Genomic DNA, 13,897 nt, shown 5'->3' with positions numbered 1-13,897 from the left:
ATTTGAAGGTGTCTCTAGGTTTTGGGATTATGGGTCATTTTTTAAAATTCTCTTATTTTTACTGTCATATTTTTTAAGATTTTCTAGAATTTATGCTAATACAAAAACAACTTTTGAAAACATATCTACTTTGGCAAGCCATAGAAAGAGCAAAAATTGAGTTAATTTGTAGCCTAGCCAGCTGAATGTTCTTAACATCATGAAGGTGCTCTTTTTAACTGAGGCAACAGTTTTGAGTGGTTTTGTTTTGCTTTGCTTTGTTCAGCCTAAATCTGATTAGAAACTTTTTTCCAAAGTAAGATCCCCTTATGTACATCAGGGACCACCACAAGAATGGGCAGTTGGACCCCATGTACGTACAACCTGTCACAGTACACTCAACTGTCACACGTACCTAAAAAGAGCAACAGCAGCAAAGATTCACCCAGGAAGGGAAGTTCAGAATAAAGACTTTCGGGCTGGGGTTGTGGCTCAGTGGTAGAGCACTTACGTAGCTTGTGTAAGACACTGGGTTCGATTCTCAGCACCACATACAAATAAAGAAAGAAAAGATCCATCGACAACTAAAAAATGATGTATTTTAAAAATTAAAAAAAAAAATAATAAAGACTTTCAGACTTCCAAGGCGCCTTCCCCTCTCTAACCCCTGCTTGCTCTGACTAACAGGATACAATTTTGAGTGACATCAGCCATCAAGTAAAAGTGGACACAGACTTTCTTTTACTCCATTCTTTTTCCTCATTCAACAGTGATTGGGAACCAGCGCTCATTAAGCATCTGCCTCTTTTCCTTGAGCACTTCACCCATCAGGTAATGAAGATGCTCTCCACAGCCCTGGGGGTGTCTGCAGCTCCGCATGGGACACAGAAGCATTGTACTCTGCCAGCCATTGAGGGCTGTGGGTGAACCTCTGACCTCCTGGAAGGTCACAGCTCAGTTCCCTTCAGGCAGAACAGGCCAGTCACGATGGTGGCCATAGCATCATCAGAGCGGTCACTGGGTCACCAGCTGCAGCCACCCTGTGATCCACTCACCGCAGCACGTCCGTCCCCCTGCGAGTGCTCTGTGTCTGGCGTTCGGGAAGTTTGACTTGCTCTGGTCCAGCTGGAAGCCCACATTCACCCACACCAGGTGTTCGCCTGTGACTTTACCACCATAATCCATCCCCACGAAGCCCTGGAAACTGTGTGCCCCTGGAATCTCCATCTAATGCAGGACCGCAGAGGGTCTCATCTGTTCTAGGGGACGGGAGAAGTTATAGCCACCTGCAAAATGCAGTGGAAGGTTTGGAAACAAAAATGTCTAAAATGCCGTGATCGGCACACAAGCCATGCACTTTCAGGAGCCCCACAAGTCCACACACGAAGTTATACGTGAACTTACGTAAAGAAATTCTGAGTGAGGAACGGTGCTCAGAGAGACACCAGCAGCAGTCACAGCTGATGGGTCGGGTTGGTCAAACTGCATCTGTTCCGCCACAGAGACTGCTTCAAACTGCCTACGGTTTCTCAAGAGCTGACGGTCAGTGCGGTCCCAAGAACACTAGGACTGAGCTAGAAAACACAGGCATGAGAAGACTGCAGAATGTCGGCTGTGAGAAGGTCATCGCGACTGTCAGCGAAACGCTAGCCTTGGGGGAAGTGCCTTTGGTCGACGACGCAGCAAAGGTCGGAAAGCACAAGTCCAGTCCAGAAAACTCAGGCAACCCGTCGGCTGGGGTGCATAGGGTCCTGCAGGGTCCTGTGTGTCCCGGCTCGGCCTCCATGGGCTGCACACCAGGACAGCAATTCCCGCTCCCTCTGCCGTTGACCCCTACCGCTCCCTCCGCCTGACCATGAGCAAAGCCCCGAGCTGCTGATGGCTGTGTGGGCCCAACACAGAGCAGCACATGCCGATGGCTCTGGTCGGCAGTGGGCTCACATCAGCCCCAGTGGGGCAGGTCTCACGTGTAGACCTGTCCGTCTCCACTGTCTCGTCACGTGGAATGAGGAGGGAGTGCTGTGATGGGCACTGGACCAAGACCGTGAAGCTGACTCAGCCCTGACGTGGTCCACGCTGGAGAGGCCGGGCTCCGGACCTGCTAAGTAGCTCATTTTAACCCCGTGCAGATGGTTAACCTAGAGATAATCATTTCAACGGGGAAGTTCTCAAAATTCTGAAATTGGTCTTTCTGCCACACAATTGGGAGAGTAGTCATTTCATTGTGTTGATAGCTCATTACACATAATTAATATTCAAACAACTCTAATCCAAATTCCAGACTTAACATAAAATTGAATCTGGGAATTTGACAGGCAGTGAACCGAGGTTGCACTTTGGAAACCTGCCAGCAGATGGCAGTGCCTGACCAGGAGTTCTGGAGCCTGCCCCTCCCGCCCCGCAGACCTGGTCCCAGCCCTTGCTTTCAAACCAAGTGGCAAATACGTGTCTTGAAAAAAATAGTCATTTTTCCATCTTCCACTTCTTAAAATCGCACAGTACAGTAGAAACCAGCTGTTCCAATCCTTCAGAAAAGTAAAATAAAATGATCTTTTAAACTGTTTTTCTAAATATCCCAAATGAGGGGTTCAATTTATTTCAAAAAATTAGTAAAACAATTACAGATTAATCTATAGTAATTTAAATGAATTTGCACCAATAGAAATCATGTTAATACAGTTGATTTAATGGAGATGTTTCCTGTTTCTTTTTTGCCTCATGAATTTCCAATAACATTATCATCAGACTTTGCCAGTATTTCAATTCAATTTATTTTTATTGTGTGCCAAGTAATACATTACACTCTGTCTGCCAGGACTCTCCCTTTCCTGTAAGAACCTACTGCTAATAAACAAGAAAAGTCAAGTGACTAAGGAGAAAGAGTTCAGAGTTCTGGCTAGAACCCCAGTTTTACTAACCCTGCACATAACTCTATTACTATTTTTATACTACCCTGTGCTTATATTCCTGTCTGGGTCAAGCTGTGTCAAGAGCTGTGCTTTTTACATGATGTACAATGTGTGCGACGTGAATCTGTGCCCCTGACGCTCCTTCGTTCCGCAAGCATGCCGTGCTCTAGGAATGGAGGGTACCTTGGGAAATGACCAAAGTTCCTGCCGCTGAGAAGCCGGCCTCCTGGCCAGGAGAGGCCAACCATGATCACCGTGCACACAAAGTGTTTCTGGCATCTCCAAAGTGGCCATAATCACACAGAAAGTAAATCAGGGTGATGAAGGTCACAGGTAGGGTGGGCGGGGAGGACCTCTTAGGGCTGTGGACTTGGGTTTGGATCCCTCGTGGTGAGGAGGAGTCCCGGGCGACAGGACCTGGAGGACCAGTGCTCTGGCTGAGGAGCTGCAGATGGGAAGCTCTGGGGAGGAGGAGCTGGGCAGGATGAAGCCCTGTGGTGGGGCCAGGGCAGGGCAGCCTGCAGGGCCGGGAGGCAAAGGTGAGGCATTAACTGTAGCCAGGGCACGCGGGACACTGAGGGCTTGAAGCAGGGCCCTCCACGAGACCCTCTGGGAGGTGTCGCACGCCCCGGCTGGGCAGGGAAGCCTGTCGTGGGCCAGAACTCCACCTGTGTGTGCAGTGTGCTGGTGAGAGCCTCCTCTGAGGTCGCGGGACAGCTCTGAAGAAGACAAGAGAGGCTATCCCTGCCATAAGCTTTAGAATCTGGTGGAAGAGATGAGAGAGATGCAGAAAGAAATCTGGCATACAACCAGTGGATGCGAATTATATAAAGAAATAAGTGGACTGCTCAGACTTCAATTCTGCCAAAGAAAACAAGGCGTCATCCAGAATTTTAGAAAGTGTACTGCAGCAGACACACCCCAAGGAGACCCCAAGGATCCACAGCTCATGCAGTCCCCTCCCTTTGATCAAATCCAGGGCCTGTGGCTGGCTTCTAACCAAAAGGATGCAGAAAACGCCACGGGGTTTTGCTCCTGTGAGCACGTCATTATGTGAGAATCTGTCTTAATGGCATGGAGACATCTCCTGCTGGCTGTGAAGCAGCACGCTGCCATGATTCTACAGCTGCAGGAAAGGGACACAGAGGTCCCCGCTCAGTGCAAGATATGTCCCAAGACCCCAGTGGACGCCTGCAACCATGGACAGCACCAAAATCCGTGTGCTGTGATTTTCCTACATGCATGCCTACGAGAAAGTTTAATCTAAAGCACAATCAGAGATCAACAAAACTGGTAATCAAAGAGGACGATTATAGGAATATACTGCAATGAAATCGCCAGCACTGTGACTTTTGTGATGTTTGGAACAATAGTAAGTAAGATAAATGTTACTCAAACACAAGTACTGGGACACCATGACAGTCACTCTGACAGCTGGATGGTTATTGATTTACCATCAGGCAGGTAGCATACACAGCGTGGATACTCCAAAGAGATGATTCAAGTCTCGGGAAAGACGGAAGAGGATGGTGCAATATGTCATCACACTACTCAGACCAACACATGATTAAAACCCAATTGTTTATTTCTAGAATTTTCCATTTAATATTTGCAGGCCACAGTTGACCACAGGTAAATAAAACCATGGATGAGGGGAAATGGCTAAACTGACAATAACCTGCATAGTTCAGAGCCAGTTCTTTTCATATTGGGCCTCTAATGAGACCTCGGCCATAGCCAGTACCTGGATTGAAGAAAAGCAGAGAACTCAGTTAAGCCAGGCTCTGATGTACAGAAACTGAGATAATAAAAGGTGTCATTTGATGCTATTAAGTGGGTAATTTGTTGCACAGCATTGAACACTAATACATGTACCAGTTTTGGGGAAAGGTTCTGGGCTCTGACATCTTTGCCTCACCTTGGCTATGTCTCTTGCTGGGGAATATGGCTCCATGTATCACAACCTCACATATGAAGGCTCGCATACCACCTGAGAAATAGAAAATCCACTCGCTGCCTAGGGAGAAATCCACTGGAAAGACCTTCCAAACACCAACATGGAAACCCCCGGACTAAGAGACTTTCTGCATCAGCACTAAGACACCAGGACTTCAAACAACAAGAACCCTCCACTTCCAAGAATGGTGCGATTGAATTTGGTATTTCCCAAAGTACCCCGGACACAATACTAGCTGCCTAGGCATTTGAGTTAAGAAAGGAAATGGTTCACATTACCTCTGCCTTTGGGGATTCTGGTGCACATCAGCACACTGAACACATGCACACATAAATCTCAGTACACGTTTCATCAAGAATTTCCCAAATTTCTACTGGAGTGCCCTCGTCTTCCCTCACACATTGCCTGTTGATGTTCACCAGGACTGGAGTTCCTCTGGACGTGCCTTGGGAAATGCTAGTGATGCCGTGGATGAGACGCCTGGACAGCTGGAGCAGGAGACAGGTCCCTTAATCTTCAGTCTGAAGCAGACATCCCCGTGAACTGGCTGAGTGTACGCTGACGACGTCCTGAGATCGTGCTTGGTCATTTCTTCAACAGGTCAAACCGTGGAGCCTCAGGTTGCTCAGTGTTACAAGAAGTCAAGTCCAAGAGGTAGATTCCACTCCTTTTTGAAGAGTTTTGAGTGTTTTTCAAACACAGAGTTTACTATATGCCAAGTGTCTCTCCACAAACTTCACAAGCATTGAAGTCTGTAAGGTTTGTATATTATTTACCCCACATTGCCAGTTTTGTAAAAACTGATAGTCCAAAAGACACTGGAAGGACGCGAATCATTTCCCCAGAGTTATGCGCCGGAATGTGGCTGAATGGGAGGGTGCAGGCCGGAAAACCAGTCCTGCGGCTCCCCTAGGAGGCCAGCTCTGCGGGCTCCTGTCCCCCAGGGAGCCCTGACCATGACTTCCTCTCTGTAGGAAGTGCCACCTTCCAGGAAATGGGAGAGAATAAGAGAAAAAATGAAGTCTTCTACAGTTCTATTTTTATTTAAAAGTAGACAGATATGTAAAACAAAGCTACCGCCATTTTGTATTTTTATTTACTTTTCTAAATTCATCTTCCATGAACATGTACCAATTTTAAAAACATGTTAATGTTTGTATTAGGTGAACGTCTTTAAATAGTGTATATATCATGAATCCTACGCTAAACATCCAGCCTTCTGGTCATCCAGAACTAACAGATGCCAACATTTGTCATGTTTGGTTCAGATTCTTTGATAAGAAATACTATATCTACTACTTCTCTGTTATACAAATGTTACATGTTCATTATAGAAAAAAAAAAAAAAGGAATGTGCAGGAAATGAAAAGCTTAAATGAAAAGAAAAAAATCAAACTTCCCACAGGCAGCCACTGTCTTCATTTGGGACATGAAACTCTTCCAAACTTTATCAAAATAAATACCCAGGAATCACTCAAAAGCGAAAATTCAGTACTATTTGTAACTTGTTTTAAAAACATCTTATTTTGAACATTTTTCTGTTTTGATACTATGGAAAAATTTAAATATTTGAAATGAAAACAATAATCATGTGCTTTTACCTCTAGATCTGTTATCGTCAGATGCAATAGCCACTTTCCCTAAATGCTTGAAATGTGGCTCATCTACATTGGGATGTGCTGCTCATGTCAACTATTCTCTCAATTTTGGAGATTGGTCACACATACACAAATAAAGAATGTACAGATCTCATGAATAATTTTATATTCATTACATGGTGAAATGATGATGTTTTAATATATTGAATTACACATCATTAAAATCATGAGAATTGATTTCATCCTGTTTTCGTTACTTTGTTTAACATGGCTACTACTACCTTTAAGACACTAAATGGCTGCATTCTAAGTCTGTCAGATAGCTGCTCTTACAGATTGTGCACTTTCTTATAGTCTGTGCAAATTCTTCCTTTCAGTTTCTCTTCAGCAGCAAAAAATAAACCCCGTTTCTTGGTTTTGGATCTGCCTACGTTACCTTGACCCAAAAAGTAATCATGCCTTCCTTCCTTCAAAAGGACTTGTGCCTTCCTTCCTTTGAAAGTCCCAGCCCCCTTGCAGAAAGCTTTCAGGTGGCCTGAGCTCCTAACCTGACACTGCGCAGCACCAGAATCAATCCCTCCAGCTCGGGGTCTCCGCCAGCAAGACAAAGCCAACGTGGGACGGGGACTTTGGTGTGTCACGGGAGTGAAGGCGGTCTCTGCAGGGAAGTCCCCAGCTCTTGCCCCACCCCAAGGCATTGTCAGGATGGTGCTTCCTGCAGTTCACACCATTTCCTCTCCACGCCCAGCCAGCTTCCCAAGGGCCCACGCAGGTGACAGGCAGCTCAGTCTGCTTCCTGTGGTGAGTCCTCACGTCCCAGGAGCCAGAGCGAATGCGCTGGTGCTCACTGTGGCCCAGCCCCAGGAGGAGACTGCGGGGCCACGCATGGTGTGCTGTCTTCATGAGTACCCTGCTGCCGCCAAGGGGCTCCCCGCCCCCTTAGAGCACAGGTGAGCACTTCTCACCCACACACACCAGGGCCCCAGCTGGGATCCGTAGCAGAATTTCTGTCCCTTCCTACTGAGTCGGGAAACAAAGTCAAAGCACAAGGAATATTTCAGAACTTAAACCCTTGAAAGGCTTGTCCTTTATTCTCTCCAAACAAATCCTGAGGTGCCCTCGCTGTGAAATGATGGGCATAAGAAGCTGCATGTCCGTGTGCATTTGGTGCCCTCACCTGGCGGTCACCTCAGACCCTTCCGTGGGGACATCTGCCTAAGTATTCAGACACCAGGACTTCAAACAGCATGAGCCCTCCACTTCCAAGAACTGTCACATTGAAATTACTGTCCCAAAGTCGAAAATGATATTTCCCAGAGCATCCTGTGCATCCCAGGAATGCTAAGGCTGACTCCAAGGCACAATCCACAACCTGGGGCCACCAAGTCCCTGAGGGTTCTCCACAGCAAGGCCGAGCCCTCGGAGCTGCGGGGCAGTGTCACCAGGTCCTTGCAAACACCAGTGGCCCTTCCCCTCCCCACTCGCTTCCACAGGTGTCTAACACAGGGTCACCAAGGATGCAGGAAGGGTGTCGGGAAACACACCCCCTGGGTGACGGCATTACCTGCTGAGCCATGTGCTGGTTTCCCAATTCTACTCACAAGGCAAATCGTCAGAGAAAGGAGTCTCGGTGCAGAGAATTAGGAATGCTTTTGTATGCAACTTTCGAATGTCACCACTTTTTCCATGCTAAAAACTGTCCATATGTAAAGAGCAAAATGCAGATACAGGAAAATAGATAGCAAACTCCTTGAGGAGTTTTCCACCTGTGATTTTGACTTTTTACTTACTGCGGAAGAACAGCAAAATGTCCACTGGGATCTGAAGGGCATCACCTGCTAACGTGGCTTCTGCAATGAAGTGGATGAGGTCTCATCCTCATGGAGAGGGAGGGAGGGAGGACTGACCTCAAGAGACCTCACTGTGACGGCCAGGCCTGATGGGGAGCAGTGGACTTCATCCAGTTCAGAAAATGCCAGACAAAGTCATCTAGCCATGGAAGGGAGGGAGGGAAGGAAGGAAGGAAGGAAGGAAGGAAGGAAGGAAGGAAGGAAGGAAGGAAGGAAGGAAGGAAGGAAGGGAGAAGGAAGGGAGGGAGGGAGGGAGGGAAGGAGGGAAGGAAGGAGGGAGGGTGGGAAGGAAGGAAGGAGGGAGGGAGGGAGGAAGGAAGGAAGGAGGGAGGAAACAACAATTGCCCAGTGTGGTGGCACAGCACATGCCTGTAACCCCAGCTACCTGGAGACCAAGGCAGGAGGATAGCAAGGTCAAGGCCAGTGTGTGCAATTTAGCCAGACCCTGCTTCAAAATAGAAATTAAAAAGGGCTGAGGATATAGCTCAGTGGGCACCCTGGGTTCAATTCCCAGTACAAATATATCAAATATGTAGATATATACACTATAGTATCCATTAGACCTCAGGCAGAGTACAGAATGGGGGACGTTGAGGTAGAGGACAGAGAGAGAGAGAATGAGCAGAGGTGTGCGTCTGTGTCTGCTCTCTAGATTGGGGGCTTCCTGGAGAACGCGGAATTCACCTTGATTCTTCAGTTTCTAACCCTGCATGAATGGAAACTGTGCCCACACCTGGGCAGGCACGTCCCAACATGCAGAAGATGGGGACCGAGAGCAAGCTCACTGGGGACAGCCATCCCCTGCATGAATGGCGATGCCCATGACCACCACGTCTTCCTCTCGAGGTAGAGGCAAGCCACCTGGAGCCAGTCGGAGCCTCCGCCGCCCTTTCCCAGGAGAGCGGCCTGAGCAGCCTCCACTAGGCAGCCCGTGCTGAGCTGACCCAGGCTGCCCGAGGGACTCCCACTGGGCGGGCTCCCCTGCGATGGCGGCCTCTGCTTCCCCCTTTGCAGCCTGCGTTCTGCTGTTGCCTATGGCACATGCCAGGCTTCCACATAAGATGCCATCTCACTAACGTTCTGGCGACTGAAGTTTTTAGAATCTGGAAAAACACTGACCCTGAAGAAACTTCACGTGAAGGGAAGGGACCTCGGCGGTCCCACCACCTCGGCGCGGGTCCCGCCGCTGCCACCGGCGTCTCTCCCGCCCTCTGGCGACCTCGCACCCGCTTCCTTACGCACCAGCTGAGGCACACCAGGTCTGGGCCTGCCTCCTCTTAGCCTTGACTTTGTGCCTCTTTCTTTTCCATTTAAAAGTTTATAACCAAGAATTCTGAATAAACGCAGGAGTCGGGAGAAGGATTTAGGGAAGTTCATGGCTCATCACGTCATTCCACATGCTTTTATTTTTCTGAAGCACATCCCACGCATCCGTCAGACCCTTTCCTAGATGTTGCAGCGCGCCACTCTAAACGAGGACCTTTTAAAACACAATCTCAAGCTTGTTTCCCGAGTAATCAAATTAACCCTAACTCCTCACGATCATCCAACACCCAGCCAAGTAAAAAATTTCCAAGGATTTCATTAGAGTAATTCTTTCAAAGAATTGAATCAAGATAGAAATACAATCACATATTAGGATCAGTTAATAAGTCTGATTTTCTGAGAAGCTGTAGGTTCTCGCCGTCTTTTGATCCTTCCTATTCATTTAAAATCAGACCCGTTCCCTGACTCACACTTTTTGTGTGATGACAAGACACTTGAGTGACCGCCCTGTGGGTCTGCAGTCCCGGGCTGAGCCTCAGTGTCCATGCAGCGGCCACTGGGCCTGCCTCTCTTGGACGGGGCTGTCCTGGTGCTACGGGGCCTGACGAGAAGCGGTGCCGGCATCACAGCCTCGCCGCGAGGAAGCTGAGGAGCAGGCCAGCCAGGGGCTCTGGGACCCCGAGGCCACAGCGCCTCTCGCGGAGGCCCAGGGATCCCCGCTGGAGGCTGTCGCGTGGCGCTGGGAGCACGCGGACGCTGCCGACTTCTCACCCAGGGATCCAGTTTTCCTCAGGCCTCAGCCAGTGAGCACCGACCACAGCGACCAGGGCCGGGCTGCTCCCCTGAGTGCTGGGTCTGGTCTTTCTTCTCCTCTGGGTTTGGAACGGCTGTCGCCATCTTGCCGCCACACGCAGGCTGAGAAGAAAGTGACACACAGCACTGCTGGCCACGCTGGAGGAGAAGCCAGTCCTGGGCCCTCAGAGCCCTGAGCAATCCGTGCCTGAAGTCAGCTTGCCTTTTGAGTTGCGTGATTCAAGAACTTCCCTTTTGACTTGAAAGGGTTGTGTTTTCTTTCCTTTAAAATCAGATGTGCTCTGATAACACCATAGAACTAAAACAACAACAGAAACCTCATCCCTGTTTCCATGTGGCGAAGCGGTTGGATTGTGAGGTAGCAGAGTTGCTCAGACGTTGACGCTGCACGTAGCATCACGCAGGAAGATGAAAAGACCTGGGGGAGAATTGCTGGTGGCTCTGGAAACTCAACAAGCAGACATCTGCCAAAGCACAACTCGATTACTGCCTTTATCTCGTTTCCACTTTGAGATATGACTTTAATATCCTCTGGGTAGACGGATCCTTTTCAACTTCGTGAAGTCAACACAATTACAATTTGCTCTGGCGATAGATCTTAAATAATGCAATCCGTCCTGCATGCACCACTGTTCATCTGCTGAGCTCCATGTACACGGAACTGACCCACACGTTTTCACTGCTGTTGACTCTTCAACGTGCAGGGCCATATTGTGGCTTTGTGAGCCCCAGGAACTTCCGCCTTTGTGAATCCTTAAAGATTGTACTTGGTCATTAGGGCAAATGTAATCCAAGTTGGACTGTGTTCAGGCTGTAATCTGATCTTATAAGAGACTGTGACAGTTCCTTAAGTGTGTCCTGGACCACAGGCACTCTGTCCACCGTGCCCGGTGGACAAGACGGCACCGAGCAATTCAGAACGAGCACAGTCCAGAGGCCTGGAGCCAAAACCTGTCGCTGGCCCTCGGTCCTGTACCCCGTGGCGATCGGTCAGGGAGTGAGCGGGGCCTCAGAAGCCAGGTGGAGGAGGGGTCTGCCAGCAGCTCCCGCTGTGTGATCTGAACTTTCCTCGCCCGGCCTCTCAGCCCACAGGAGATAAGAACAGGCTGAGTCCCTCAGGCCGAGAGCTTACAAGGGGAAGCATACGTGCATGGGAGCACACGCCGGTCCAGCCCAGGAGAAGGGCGTGGCCATGATCCAAACAGTGCCCTGTGGCTCCAGCCACCTGGCTGCCCAGGTGTGAATGCTGACCAGCAGAGTGACCACTGGCAAGTAACGTAACCTCTTCACTCCTCTTGGAAAAGGGGACCAGAACGTCTCTCCAGATGGCTCCTCTAACAAACGCACAGGGACGGGCTTGGCGTTGGAAGAGTGGAAGGCAGCACTGTCATTTATTTTACCCTTTTTCATAACCTGTGAAAACTGCTCTCATTTCCCCATTTGTTTAAATTTTCTAAAAATAACTTTAAAACGGCAACTGCAAGCTTGAGGAAAAGTTGACAGAACAATAGAAAAGAGTCCTGAACCTGCCTCTCCCGACGTAGCAGGCGAACATTTTACAAGGACTGCACGTGCTGAGCTCTGCACACCCGCATGGTCGTGGAGAGCAAGCGAGACAGCATACCGCACCATCGCTAGATCCAGCACCCAGCCCTCCCGGGGCCATGTGTGGACCTACGCACAGACCCTCTCCAGCATGGCTGGCTCCGTGGTCACATCTGCTTTCCTCTCCGGTCAAGGGTATGACTCGCATACAGTTCTTGTGTCATGTTGGACTCCTTCAATCTGCAAGCATCCCTCAGTCAATCCCTGTGTTTCACATCCCTTGTGCTTTTAAGGAGGACAGTCTTTCTGCTCTGTAGAATGACTGTGCCTGTCAGCTTCTCATTGCTTGAACAAGACGCCCGACAAGAATAACTTAGAGGAGGAAAGGCTTATTTTGGCTCTTGGCTTCAGAAGTTTATTCCATGGTCAACCAAATCCATTGCTCTGGATCTGAGGGGAAGCAGAACATCATGGTGGATGGGCGTGGTGGGGGAAGCTGCTAAGCTCATGGTGGCTGTGTAGGAGACAGAGAGATAGTGATAGAGATGGAGATGGAGATGGAGATGGAGATGGAGAGAGAGATAGAGATAGAGATAGAGATGGAGATGGAGAGAGAGATAGAGAGAGAACTAGAGAAGGAGATGGAGAAAGAGATAGAGATGGAGACGGAGAGGGAGATGAAGATAGAGATAGAGATAGAGATAGAGACAGAGATAGAGATAGAGAGATAGAGACAGAGCTAGAGATGGAGACAGAGATAGAGAGGGGGGTGGGGACAGGCAGGTGCACCCTTCCAGGATACACCCCCAGGGATACCTCCTCCAGCCACGCCCCACCTGCCTAGAGTTACCAGTCAGTCCGTTCACACTAGGATGGACTGACTAGATTGCAGCTCTCATAATCCAACCACTGACCTCCGAACATTCTTCTTTGACACAGGAGCTTTGCGAGACACCTCATATCAACCGTAATAGTGACCTTCAGCCCAGGCCCTCCTCGTGCTGCCTCATGATAAGCTCTGGTCAGGTGTTCTCGGCAGGAAGACCCCAGGAGCCATGCTGTGCTCTTCTCTGTGCATCAGAAAAGTGTGATGTCAGTTTGTCCTCTAACTGAGGATGCTAACCCTGACCCTGGGCCAAGTTGCTCTCTATGATTCGTCCACCTTAGATCTACTCTTTTCCAGTTGTGATTAATTAGCATTTTTGGAGGGTGATCTGAACATCACACTCAAATGCTATTTCTTATCAGCTCTCTACTCACCAGCATTAGCATCTGTGGGTGACTCCCACCTCACCCACCAGCTCTGTTCCCATTATGTATTCAAACATGTAGCAAAAATTCCTGTTTTATTCAATGTGCAAAACAGCACAGACTGGGCAGTGTAAGAAGAACAGAAATCTATTTCTTAAGGCCATGGGTGCTGGGAGTCAAGACCAGTGCTCTGGCGTCAGTGCTGGGTGAGAGCTACCCCGTGCTTCCAAGATGGCAGCCTGAGGCTGCCTCCTCACTGGCAAAGGTGGGAGGGCCAAGGAGCTTTCTCTGAAGCCTCTTTCAGAAGGGCCCTAATCCACTGCTGAGGGCTCAATCACTTCCCCCAAGGCCTGCCTCTTACTACACCACAGTGGGGATTAAGCCTCAGTAGGACTGTGGAGGGGGCACCACTTCGAATCTCAGCAGAGACGATGAATGAAGGCCTTGGCATCAACAGAAGCTTAGTAAGCGACCCTGTCTATGGCAGGCCTAGTGCTCCACGCCCCCCAGCCTTCTGGTGCTCAGCTGGAATCTGGAGCCCAGCCTCCTGCCCTTCACTGTTGGAGGCTAAAGGACCTAACTGAATTAGAGGCTCTCCTTCTCCTTGGCGGTGATGTGCCTGTCCTTATCCCTGCAGGAGTGAGCTATTGTCAGCAGATAAAGGAGGCTGCAGGAAGCCAGTCCCCAGAGACTTCCGATCTGCCTGCATCTCTGAGTCCTCTACAGCCC

The 13,897-nt window shown here is 49.2% G+C and overlaps 1 long non-coding RNA gene across 1 annotated transcript; it reads right to left on the bottom strand.

Annotated features, from left to right (window-relative positions):
• Positions 1 to 4,547: 4,547 nt before the first annotated feature.
• LOC124970984 (uncharacterized) lies at positions 4,548 to 5,214 on the bottom strand. Its single transcript, XR_007106243.1, has 3 exons — positions 5,124 to 5,214; positions 4,807 to 4,878; positions 4,548 to 4,632 (listed from the first exon to the last, which is right to left on the bottom strand). It is a non-coding gene; the product is annotated as an uncharacterized LOC124970984 (long non-coding RNA).
• Positions 5,215 to 13,897: the final 8,683 nt, after the last annotated feature.

This window comes from Sciurus carolinensis, chromosome 19, assembly GCF_902686445.1.
Source record: "Sciurus carolinensis chromosome 19, mSciCar1.2, whole genome shotgun sequence".
In the NCBI taxonomy this organism is placed as follows: Eukaryota; Metazoa; Chordata; class Mammalia; order Rodentia; family Sciuridae; genus Sciurus; species Sciurus carolinensis.
This window is presented reverse-complemented; position numbering and strand designations above follow the sequence as displayed.